The sequence below is a fragment of the Dermacentor silvarum genome, chromosome 1, assembly GCF_013339745.2.
Source record: "Dermacentor silvarum isolate Dsil-2018 chromosome 1, BIME_Dsil_1.4, whole genome shotgun sequence".
Taxonomy (NCBI): Eukaryota; Metazoa; Arthropoda; class Arachnida; order Ixodida; family Ixodidae; genus Dermacentor; species Dermacentor silvarum.
Window position 1 is genome coordinate 251,469,296 of NC_051154.1, and position 12,861 is coordinate 251,482,156.

The 12,861-nt window shown below is 46.6% G+C and overlaps 1 protein-coding gene across 1 annotated transcript in view; it reads right to left on the reverse strand.

The window, feature by feature from the left end:
* Window positions 1-8,603, reverse strand: part of LOC119439143 (nose resistant to fluoxetine protein 6) — a 328,558-nt gene extending 319,955 nt beyond the window's left edge. The window contains exons 1-3 of the mRNA XM_049660749.1: window positions 8,502-8,603; window positions 5,228-5,312; window positions 5,020-5,114 (exon numbers count right to left, since the gene is read on the reverse strand). The gene's annotated coding sequence lies outside the window, so the exon portion shown is untranslated. The remainder of the gene's footprint in view (window positions 1-5,019; window positions 5,115-5,227; window positions 5,313-8,501) is intronic.
* Window positions 8,604-12,861: the final 4,258 nt, after the last annotated feature.

Sequence of the window (12,861 nt, forward strand, 5' to 3'; positions counted from 1 at the left end):
CTCTTCTCGAACTATCCGTCAGCTCGGTCCGGGAGCTGACGCGTGCAGATGATAGGGCGAAACGAGTTTCCGGCTAACACCGGACGCGAGTACGAAAGGAGCGGTCGGGCGGGTCCGCATGACACTAGTTTCCCGCGCCCACGCCACGGAAGCGGGCCGGTCTCATTGGTCTCCTTCATCCGCGGCACACGGCAAACCGCAAAAAATCGGTCCAGGAGCGATCCCTTCCGCGGCAAGAAAAACCTGTTTCGCGGCTGCTTTCGCGGCGCCCCGCGCGCGTTTTGCCGCTAGTGTGTACGTGCCAGAAGTGTTTCAAAGCAGTCATTGTTCCCAAACCCTAGATTTTAAAGCGGTTGCGTTATTTAGCTACATCACGCACTTCGGGTGAACTTCGTCCGATCTCGCACACAAAAATTACAAACTTTGACACAGCACATCTTACGATGATTGTCAACGATAATGCGTATAGCATTGTTTCAATATAGCGACAAAACGTATTACCGCCGTCGAAATCAGTTATGCATAAAGCATGCGCTGCAGCGGGACTCCTCTTTCGCGCTTCCCCGAGGAGACGGCGACCTTTAGCGGCGCCGCCACAAGGACTGCGAGTGACTTGCAAAATACATGGCGCGCCGGTGAGTGCGAAAGCTTAGAAACGCGTCATGCGGCAACCAGGCTCTTCTCTCGCACTCCTTTCTGGACACGCTGCGCCATCTATTGGCACTGCCGAGAAGTCCGCCCGTGGCCTCCGAGACGAGAATCGTGGGGCGCCGGTGCGTGGCAGCACTGAGAATTGTTCCCTCTTTTGTCGGACGCCCAGTGGCATATAGCCGGAGCCCTAAGTTTGCCAGAGGCTCACTGAAGAGTGGCACGTACCCAATGCATTCGTGGCGCAGCTCGCTAAATCGTTGGCGTAAAATACGCTGATCGAAAAGCGGCACATGCAGAGTGAATTTGTGGCGCAGCCTATAAAAGCGCCGGCTAGCTGCCCTTGAGGAACCCGCGTGACGTGGGTTCGATTCCTCGCAGCATCGGAGAAATTTAAAGCCTCATTTTTCTCACTGTGGAGCGGCACATTCCCTATATGGCACATACCTAGTTACCCAAGCTGGCGTAAAGGACGTTCGTGGAAGAGCGGCATACACCTACTGGCACATACCGAGTGGCCCAAGTTGGCATCAGAGAGTCCATTGAGAACCAGCAAAGACCGAGTGGTACAAGTGCTTTAAGTCGGTGGCAGAAAGTTTCATTGAAGAGCGGTACATACTCAGTGCCGCATCTATAGTGACCCATGTAGGCGTGAAAGTGGTTCGATCAAGAATGGCACCTGTGTACACATTGCCAAATACACAGTGACCCAAGCGTGTGCGATGGTTGGTTTTGAACCATATTCCCTCAGCACAGCAGCCCGATGCGCTATACCCATTCGACCATGTAGTACCCATTATCCAGGTATGCGGGAAAACAATTAGAGACAGAGATAATAACATAAACAGTTAGGTCCAGGAAAGTACGTGAAGTACTCTAAGAATGCTAACGCATTAAGAACGTGTTGTGGGTGTAAGTATATGAAGAACTTCTACCACTGTGTATGTTCTTGAATAGACATCTTGCTGGCCTAGTAAGCAACTTTTGCCAATAGGTATTTGGGCAGGTGCCTATTCCTGGGTGCCTATTGGTGGGTAGGTGCCTATTCTTACCCCAGAATATACTCGTATGTGCCGCCGTGACACGGGTATGAACTAACAATTTTAAATATCAATTATATTCTTGCTAGAGCTTGCAATGCACCATCGAGCGATGTTGCTTGATGGGAAGTTGCAGCCAGGATACAAGGGATAACTTGGGTTGCTACAGGGTTTAACTGGGGTTATGGGATTACAACAAACTATAATGTATCGTGGTACCATTTGACGTTGTAGTTGGCAGCGAGATTGCCATTACTAGTGTCGTCTGATGTGTCCATAAAGTTTCGTGATTTATGGATGGCATGCGGATATGAAGTAGGTTACACAAGGAAGCTAACACTGGCTTTGACAATCATCTTCGATGGTTTCTTGTGCATGTTTTTTAAAATTCTGTGCACAATTTTAACGCATGAAAGGTGTGCATTGAACATACCTGTTACACCGACGAACACGCGCACACACTAGGACAGAAGGTAGGCATGGAAACAACATTCATGCTAAGCGTGAAGTCATCAAGTTTAGCCTAGGCCATTACATTATAAATTTAACAACTATAGTTCTGAAATTAACAGTCTAATGCCTTAGCTCAACTTGCTGGCTTTATAGTAAAAATAGTAGCAGCCTATACCGATAAAGTCTGAGCAGGGCGTGAAGCGCCTAGCGATTGACTGTCTTTAGAAAACGCATAGCCTGGCTTGCTCGAACAATAAATAGGTTAAATGTGACTCCCCATATTACTCTGCTAAAATTTTGACCAGGTTTCCTGTCGGGAAATCGGCAATCTAGCTATTTTAGTACAGGAAGCTATCATTCGCGATTGTGCATGTTTAGTTTTACCGTCTAGAAGCCCACGTGTTTAACACTATAGAAACGGAAGTACTGTTGGTTGGCACCTGGGGCATAAGTTAATGGATTGGAAATACTGACAATCCGAAAGCCAAATGTTATTCATTTTCGACCATGACCAACATAAAATACAATATAATTAGTTCGCTTGTTCTGCCTACAAGAACTGCCACTTACGTTCTAACAACAATTGCTGTGCTAGCAACTCGATCATACGGGAGTGTTCTGTATTGTCATTACCTTTTTTCTTTTGATATTTTCTTAACTGTAATCTTGTGATAGCCGGCTTTTTCTGTGGCCGAACTTCATATCTTTCGGGCATAATAAAAAAGAATATAAGACTTGTCTCACATTTCATCCCTTCGGAGCTTTCGCGCTGCATGTTGGAGGGCATTTGCTGTATTCATGTCTGTACAAAATAAGTACATGTGCTTCGTGGGTAAAGGTGGAAGAGTTTCAAGCACTCTCAAAAGCGAAGCTAAATATGTTACATATAGTTGCTCCAGCAAAAGAAGTTGGCAGCATTTTCTCTCATCTTAAAGCGCACACTACCAAATTTTCATGGTTTCCTGCATACTTTGAGAGAAAAGAAACATTTTGTCGCATCTTGTTTGTTGGTTTCCAAGCGATACCACGGAATATTCTTTGATGTGCATACTCTGATTTCGGTAATATACTGTGACAGCGAATGAACGTTCCCATCAAGTTTGAGCAGTCGCCCCCAACTGGAAGGATTGGAGCACGGCGTAGCGCGGGAAGTCGAAAGGGCTAAATTGTGGCTTCGCACGAATCGCTTAAAGGACGGACGTAAAAAGGGGGGATGGGAGGGGTGGGGGATTTTAATGAGTGCAATAGCGATTGTTTGCGTCGTTTTGCAATCGTGCTCGTCTTTCTTCTCTGTTTGTGGAGCTCGTTGGTTCCTGCGCGAAATGACTCAGCCTGTAGCCGCCCGGCATACTTTTTTCGAACAAAAAAAATGCTAATGTATTGTTTATAAGTGCCCGTAATAAATGAAACATTCAACGGCAAACAGCGACAATGATGCTTAGTGCCATCACATTTCTCTATAGTAATTACTTTGCTCGCCATACTAACATCATGAATGCGTGTGCCTATATCCACCCGTCTATGGGTTCGTGCTCTACTGCATGATTATAGAAGGGGAATAACGTGTTACTGGGCTTGTTTTGTTCATCGGAGCATGTGACTGAATTTCCGATGGGAGAAGAATGCACAAACTCACTCACACCACACATGCGAATTCGCAGCGTAGCAGTGTATTGCAGTAACCCAGACGATGCTGAAGAAGCGGATGCCGTGAAGAAAGCGCAGCCTGTAGGCCTCGGATTTCTTGTCTTTAGCCACATGAAGCATCATGTTCGTATTCGATGCTACAGAAAATGACCTCAAAGCAGATAGAAGAAACCCTGAAAATGGGAGCGAAGAAACAAATGTGAACCACAATCGACAGCATGATGATAACAAAGACTTGAACAAAAGAAATCGAAATGGATGGGATGCGTGTAGTAATGTACTATTTAGCCAAATAATTATTATTGCCATGGTTCATGTAGTTAAGTTAATAAAAATGCCGCGTTTTTTAAACGTTGCACAACATCTGAACTACGCATTCATATCACATGACTTGCATCAAGGTTCATAGCCATGAACTTTTTGGGGGCTTTTTAAATCTATGCAAAGAAAACATCGCAGTATCGCCTGAAAGCTGAAGCATCGATCGCGATAGCAAAATAGTAGACAGTTATACGAAGTAAAAATATTAGTTTTATCAGCCGTATAAACTTGCAAACATTCGTTGACTAAACAAACTAACAAGCACGGTGTCACAAGGGCGCAGGTAAACATGAACACATCTCACTCGATGACTGCGGAAACTCGCTGTCAAAACGCTGGAGTGCGGAAGCGCGGTAGCAATGACGGGGGAATCGACCTTCGCGCTTCCTCTCGCTTAAACGCGTACTACGCGTCGAAAACACAGCGCATACGAAGCTAGCCGCCCTCGGTGCACTTCGTCCACATCGCAGATCGCTTTCAAGATACGGCGGCCACGTAGCCGCGCCGTCCGTAGCAGCCGTCAGAGTAGAACGCCCCCCACTCGTTCCTCCCCTCCCTCCGGTGCCTCGCGCGCGATGGAAGACGGCGGGCTTCCTACCCGCGTTCCTTCCTTGCGCACAGGAGGTTGAGCCGCGATGGTCGGCTCGCCTCGCACGCTTTCACACACACATACAGCATGTCGCGCGCGGTGACGGCGGTACTGCCCTTGGACTTTATATGGAACCTGTCCATATAATTGCTATTGCAATAAAACACAGTTTATTGTAGCATTGCTGAAATATGGTACTTATTGATACACGTCATTGTGTGCCGGCTAGCCTTTGATAACTGCATGATATTATGTCCCCGTACGAATGCGGAGATCACTGGCCAACGACAATGTCTTCAAAAATCCAGTGGGCGAACTTACTCTGGTTCTTTCTTTTCGTATGGTGTCCTGCAGGGCTGCAAATATCCAAAAGTGTTCCAACCGCAAGCAACAGCACCAAAAGGCCAAGAAACGATCTGCCAAAAAGGAAAGCTACAGTAAACAAGGTGAAGTGAAACAGTTTGTATGATTTCCTTTAGGTACACTAGTAATTTCACAACGTTCAAAACTAGCACCTGCACATACTTACAAAATTGCAACCGGCCCTTTCGTCAAGATGGGAGGCAAAGAGGTTACGCAATTCGAGATGGTGACATCTATCGAAGGAGGAAGCACTGAAAGAAGAGCAGAGCAATGAAAATAGGCGGAATTAATTGCAGAGGAAGCTTCTTATTTATTTCAGAACTTCTCTGATGACAGCATTTTTGCGTTTCACATACGTTTGAAGGGCGAAATGGAAGTTGAATACAAGCTAAAGCTTCGTCTAAATGACGGTGGGTTAAAGTGAGAAAAGGGAATGTGTAGGGGGGAAAGGGAGGGCGCAGGTGAAGGACTAGAATGAAAACCGGCAAAATTAAAACTGAGTAGCGCACTCTGTAAGCTATTTACCGCAGTCACCTAGAACAACAAATGCAACATTTCCGCTATATTTATAGACAATTTTACGGAAGCGTTTAGGTGCCGCCACAATGGGCTGTTAACACTGCTGTTTTCTGTTTTTAACAACGAAGTGTAGGATACTACAGTCGATTCGCAGTCATGAAAATAGTTGCATAAATGCGTTCAGTGTTTCATGACCATGTCACCTAACTTCACTTCTCATAAAACTTAAAAATTGTTTGTGTAACAGTTCAAGACGGCGGCGCCCATGAATCGAATACAGAATCGTCTTAAGTATGCTAATTTCTGAATTTATTCTCCTTTCCACAAGTGTTATTTATTAGTATTCACTTGATGAATTCGTGACAGTTAAAAAGTGCTTGGAAGGTATGAAGGCATTATGAAGGACGATATGTTACACTTGTACGTGATGTATCGTCCCCATTTTTGTAAATTAAATGCTGGCAAGAGGGAAGTGGATGACATAACGTATGTGAGGACGGTGACAGAATGCGATGCGACTTAAGTTGTGTAGATTTTATATGGAGCACAGTATATGGAGTTTTCTGTGGAGCACAGTATTTGGTATTTTCACACAGCTTTGTTTTTTCTGAAAATTATTTGCGGATTTAAAGAAGTGTCTTTGCGGAGCTTTCTGAACGCAGGGACGTAAACAGTCCTATGATACTCTGTCAACGTCTGCGTGCGGTTAGAATCATACTTTTTTAGAGTGGTCGAGAGGCCGGCTGCGACCTTCGCCAGCGTTGCCTAACGGTAGATACTGAGTTTAGGATTTGTTGGTTAAGAGTGCATGGAGCGCGGATGTGGCGTCGCAATGCGCCCATGGCCCCGTTGCTGCGTCGGCCTGTACTTTTCCTCGCGAACACTGGGGACCAAATCGGCGACTTGACAACTCAGATAAGTTTGGATCACACTGTGTGCCAATGCATAGTATGGTGTTCCGAGAATTCGAAGTCCCCCACCTCGGTGGCGTAATGGCTTTGGCGTTGCGAAGCCCGAGGTCGCATTTCGATGCGGATGAAATATCAATACGCCCGTGTGCCGTGTATTGGGTGTACGTTAAATAACCCCAAGTGGCCGAGATGTATCCGTAGCCACCTACTATGGCGCACCTCATTATCATATCCTGGTGCTGGTACGTAAAACTGCAGAATTTAATTAAATTTACTATAAGTCGCTTTATTGCAAGATGGATTCCACGATCATGTGGTGTTACATTTAGCCATAGCAGCTGTTGCCTGCGCCTAGCTAATGTAATGCTATATGAATCTGACTGCTCGCTGTGCGGTGGGAACTACTCCGTTCTAGCATGAACAAAAGCTCAAGTTATAAGCAGCTCTTTGGACAAACGCTACACTGTTGGCGTTTGTATGTGCTGGCAAAAGTTGGCCGAGCGAAGTTCTGCCCGCGGCCGAAAGGGCTCGACAACCTTTTGCTGCCACGCCAAAATTTTTAACACACGCTGAAAATAATTCTTTCCAGTAGCTCTGAGTAGGCAATGCCAGAGTGATCGGCAGTAGCTATCTTTTATTCCTTTCTGAACGGGGCAGTCTCAGGATATTTAAAAAAAAATTACACCATCTTCCCGTAGGGGAACCCCGAGTAGTATGCGAAGCAGCCATGGGGTCGACTCAAGTTCTCATTAGTTTTCAGATCGGCCTGTCGCCGCTGCCGTTTCGTGGCAGCGGCTCGAGCCCTCTTCTCCGCGGCGCTGTCCACGGCGCAGACACTGGCGTTGACGCTGGCGCTGTCCGTGGCACTCATCGCGGCGTTGAGGGAGGAGAATGAGACGACGAAGTGAATGATGATGAGTGGGCGAAGCACCTGGGGATCATTCGGGCAAAACGCCGGAAGCGTTCTCCGGAAGCCGGAAGCTGGCTTCCGGAACCAAAAGCGGAACCGGAAGTGGACGCCGCACCGCGGAGGGAGGGAGGAGGGAGTGACATAGCCCCGAGCATAAGATGCTTCGCATCTAAAAATGTTTTGTTGGTCATAATAATGCATCTTTAGTAGATACGCGCCATTTTAACGAATGGAGTTTTCGTGGTTTTCTCACGTCTCGGGACAGACTGGCGAAGGCAGCATAGCCCAAAAAATCTTGACCAACAGCGGAGAGATATTTTCGAAACAGACCTAGAATCGAGAGATTTATCTTGCTTTTGTTCGGCCGAATCACAAACAATCAGCGTGCGCACGTCATGTCAGAGGGCGTGTTTTTGCGGTTTTCGTAACGTCGCGGGACTGACCGGTGAAGGTGGTCCGAAAAATTTTAACAAATCGTGGATTGCTAGTTGCATAATAATATGTTGCCTCATGTTCCTCTGCGTTGTCTTACATGCAGCTCACGAGACACAGAATAACTGCTATGCGAATTCCACTTCTTTTCCCAGTCTCATCCTTTCCCTGCTCATCATCATCGTCGTCAACGGGTATGGTGATAAAGACAACAACACCACCAATGCAGTCATGGTAAAGAAGCCACCAAACAAGGCCACAAAATCCCCATTCGAAGACCACATTTGATCGTCTCGAAGCGGAGCCATTTTCGCTGTACGTCTGCCTTAGCTGTCTTTCATTTTCTTAGTTCTCAGAAAATGATCGACCTGTTACTCGATAGCACGGTTGCGCAAAAATTTGCAGCCAATGGCTCAGAACAAATCCGCGATTGTTGTGTGTGCTCACCGTACACATTAGTGGTCAGGAAGCCAGAGGCGCACGGAGTACATGTCGAAAAAATGGTGCCCTAATGACCGTGAACTGATGAAGCAAGTGGCGCTGAATTCTTGGGTGCTGTTGGACCCTTTCCGGCAAAAAACACTGTACAGAAATTTTGCGGCATTGCATAGCTTACCTATATCTGTTGTATGTGCGCAATCGACGCTCTCGCAGGTGCAGAGACGTACCTGCTCTGATCAGCTTCTGAAGCTCCTCTTGATTGCAGTTGCTGAGCGTGCATACACCCAGGTAGATCAGCGGGACCCTCAGTTCGTAAATGCTGTTTGTAAATTTTCTGAGCTGCGCAAGAAGTAATCACCGCCATGAATATAGTGGTAGGAAAACTTTAATATCTTGCCGAAGTACTTTGGTTTATATAGGCGGGTTTTTAGTGCTCCGCAGGGTGCACTGGACTTGACGGCCTTTGGCTGCCTTTCATCTCGAGCACGGCATAAATGAAAATGTTAATCTCGAGTTTTTTTCATAACTTTCTGCCGTGCAAAGGAATGGGATTTTATATATTTTTCTGCGATAATGAACAAAACAGTGCCGTCCAAACCTTTAAGCCGGCTAAATCTTTAAACGTTGGGCAGAATACGATGATCTGGCACAGTGATAGATAGATTTATGCACTCATACTACACTGCACTGTGGCACAGAGGTTGTGGCGTACTGCTGTTCATCACGAGGTCGCGGTTTCAATTGTCGGTATCGGTGGCTGCATTTAGAGGGAGGCGGAATGCAAAAGTACCAGCGTTCGGTGCTAATTACGAACCGCAGGCTCTCAAAGGTTTTCCGTAACGCTTTAAAACAATTTGTCTCATAGCGTATGTCTTAATTTGGAACGACATACCTCCTAAAAATACTTTAATAAGACGGGAAGGAATTAATAGACTTAATACGTTGCTAATAAAACTTTCAACTTTAGGGAGCATTGTCCGCACCGAGTTCCGTTTTTATCCAGTAAATACACTTGTAAACGAAATTGGTGAGCACTGTGCATTATAAGGCATGAATGTACCTTCTCACCAAATGTGCAACGTTGCAAGGGCAATGACCACCGGATGCATATATTTAGGACAGAAGCAAAGAAAATGATTATTAGAACATTAAAGCTATGATGGGGATGGGCGCATATCGTAAATTCTAAATATTTGGGTTCAGCTTGACGATTCGGCCAGTGCGAAATTTACGATTTAGTTATAGTATACAAGGTCCCAGAAGCGCACATAGGTACACTGTAATGTACCTTATGCCAAAATTTAAAAAAAAATGCACGCAGAATTTCCTGGGGGAGTCATCTAAATGATGCATAAGCATTTGGAACTAATCACCTGATGTGTTATCGTCGTATGCTACTGTGTTTCGTATAATTGCAAGAAACACCGCGAAAGAATCTTGAAACAGAGAAGCGCGGTTGCAAAACAGAAATGTTTAGTGAGACCAGCGCGAGACGGCGAAGAAGAGGCGAGTAGTACCAATGAACGTTCACTCATGTTAAATGATAGTGCGTTTGGATGATTCCGCTGCTTCCTGGACGATGAGGACTGGCCGATGCGTGCTGTAGTACGTGTCGTAATTGAACAGCGTCACGTTTGGTAGATCACGTACGCTGACGTGGTCGATGACGCTGCCTTCTCTCGATGCGAACCATTCTAACAGCCGTGATCAACCGTACTCCGGCGGCGGCTGCGTATGGGGCGGCTGCGCGGGCCCTATGTTGAAAGGGATCTGTGATGGAGACAGTGGGCGCTGAGTGCTGATAGCTTCGTTTGTACTGTATTCCCGCTGCTTAGTTCGCGATGAAGCGCGAGGCAGCACGAAAGTCGAATCGCTCGCTGCTGCGGGCCCTATCTTGAAAGCGATCGTCTGACATGATGGACGGATGGATGGATGGACGGACGGACGGACGGATGGGTTTCTTCATTGGTTAGGAATAAAAATTATGCTTAGGCATTTAACAATTTCGCAATGACGGAAGAAGTTCAAAGGCCAATGCCTTTGAACTGCTTCGTACAACCAAATACGTGAATTTTTCATGGACCGTAAAAAAAAAGGTGTGGTTGTTGCCGAATAAGCGACTTCACCGTATACGACCTGCAAGAAAAAAGACAAAGAACAAAAAAAAAAAGACTTGGCTATTACGCTGGGGGGTGTTCCTTTGGCTGTGCAGGTTCTTATTTGCACATCCACTAGATGATGTCATTATGCTTTGGCAGCTGTTACTACGGGGAAAAAGGTGAATCAATAGTGGTTGGCATCGAAGCAAGACATGGCCTTCTGGGGCGCATTATTGTGCCATGTGTTTTGTTCCATGTTTTTCCAGTTTTGTTATTCGGGAGGGAAGAGAGGATGCCCCAGAAAACTTTGCCTTTCTTTGTTCAATGTCAGCAGCTGTCGAGTCACCTTAACTTCGCCTACGTTACCTTATCCTGAATTAGTACCAACTTAATCTTGCATAGAGCCCATGTTTACGTTTTTTTACTTTCTTTCTTTTTAGACTGCACTACGTTCGGGATCAGGCCATATTCTTCATTGAGTAAAGACACAGTTCCAGTTCTGGTTTTAGGAGCACGCAGTTTGAACCAGCACATCTTACTTTGATTTAAGCTTTTTTTTCTCTAATCGCGCATTATTACTGCTCCGAAGATACCTCAACGCTAAATTAGTGCATAATTTTTTTCCAAGATGAATTTGGACGTATTTTTAGTTTCTTACGTTCACTAGAAAGCCTCAGATTGTCTAACTTACGAGCACATACACGAGCACAAGCGCATAAAGACTGTCTTATCTACAAGCACTAGCACTGAAAGCACAGTCTGGTAACTATAAGATGCCACCCATTACGCAAGAGTGACTTTTTTTCCGGATTGACCGTCCCGCATTTCTCTTTAACTCACTTTCACATACATTTCATGCAGTGTTAAAAATACTGCGATTTGCACAAACTTTCATGGTTCCAACTCCGAAAAGTCCTGAACAGAAAATGTGACACTGAATAACAGTTACTATTATATGCGTGATGTGCGGCTCTGCGAGAGAGACACTCTTTCCTCGCACGAACGTTATTTCGGTGGCTATGGGATTAGACATTTCTGAAAAACAGCGTTTCAGTGCCTCTGTCATGATGATGACAGCTAGAGGCGCTGGTAGATCATGACAGTCTGAGTGACCTTCAGCATCTGGTCACACTGTCTGCGAAACACCTTTGCAAACTTGGCCTCAGCTTCAATGCCAAGACCGCGGTACTTGTGCTCTTGGTGCCAGGCACTTCCGCGACTGTGTCACTGCCTGACAGCGGACAGATACCTTGGAAAACAGAGTACAAGTGCTTCGGTGTGTTGTTGAGCACATCCAGCTACGTGTAGACTCCTACGTGGAGAACATTAGTCAAGCATAGCACACAACGACGAATGTGCTATGTAGAAGAACTATCTGGGGCTGCAACAGCTTCCTGCTGGCTCGGGGAACATGGAAGTGTGTGCATGTTTCAGGCGTCTCATTCGCAAGTGCAGTGCTCACTTTTCAATCAAATACCAGACAGTGTCTAGAAAGAGGGCAACGAGAGGTTGTCGACTGGCATTGGGCTGCCCGACTACGTGGCCATAATGGCCATTCAACAAGACGTAGGCTAGTGCACGCACGAGCCTCGAGAAGCCAGAAGGAAGCTTGATTACGAAGGCTGCTGCGTGTAATGGATGACAGGTAGTGTGCCCTGCTCTTGCTCAGGTGTATCAGAATGACGGGAATAACGACTCAATAGACACCGTGAGTGCCCACCCTTCGCCGGAAGGTTGGGGTTTTTTCTCAAAAACCGTACGCACGCCAGGACCGCGAGTGCGTCCTGGGGTGGGGGGGGGGGGGGTGGTCGTGTATTATGTGTCCACCTAGCGGACATATCCATTCCATCTGCTGCCTACGTGCTGAGTGACTGGGGGCGGCTGTCTCCTTCTGATTTAGGATTTAGGCTTTTAGAATTTCGCCCAGCCAATCAGTACTTCAGCAGCAGATGAAATGGACATGTCGACTAGGTGGACACTTACAGAACCCTCTACCCCCTTCCCCCCGAGGTGTGCGAAGAGGAGAAAGCGCAGCAACAAGTCCACGTTGGTGGTAATTCTCACATTTACAAGACTGTTACTGACAGGGAATAGCTCTACAACCAAAGCGGCGGCAGTAATCTCCTGTTCGAGGCGTGGGTGGGCGCGTTGCGGACGCTTGTGGTACTGCCGCTGCTTCGATCACTGCGCCAGCGTCACAAGGACTCTGTGCCGGGTGTGCGGGAAGGAAGAACAGACGGTTGACTCCCTTGTGCTCCACTGTACATATCTGTTTCCACGCCAACGAGACGGCACAACACGGCCACTGGCACTTTGTTTTGCATATCTATGTTACCCTGTGCGACAGCATGCAGGCGGTAATACATTAGGTGCAGGTAGGGCGGTACCCATCACCGAAGCAAGGCTAGGGCATTGGTGGCGCACGATGCAGTGGTATGACTTTCTACATGCAGCATTTACTTGTCGTGGTAGGATTATTAATCTGGAC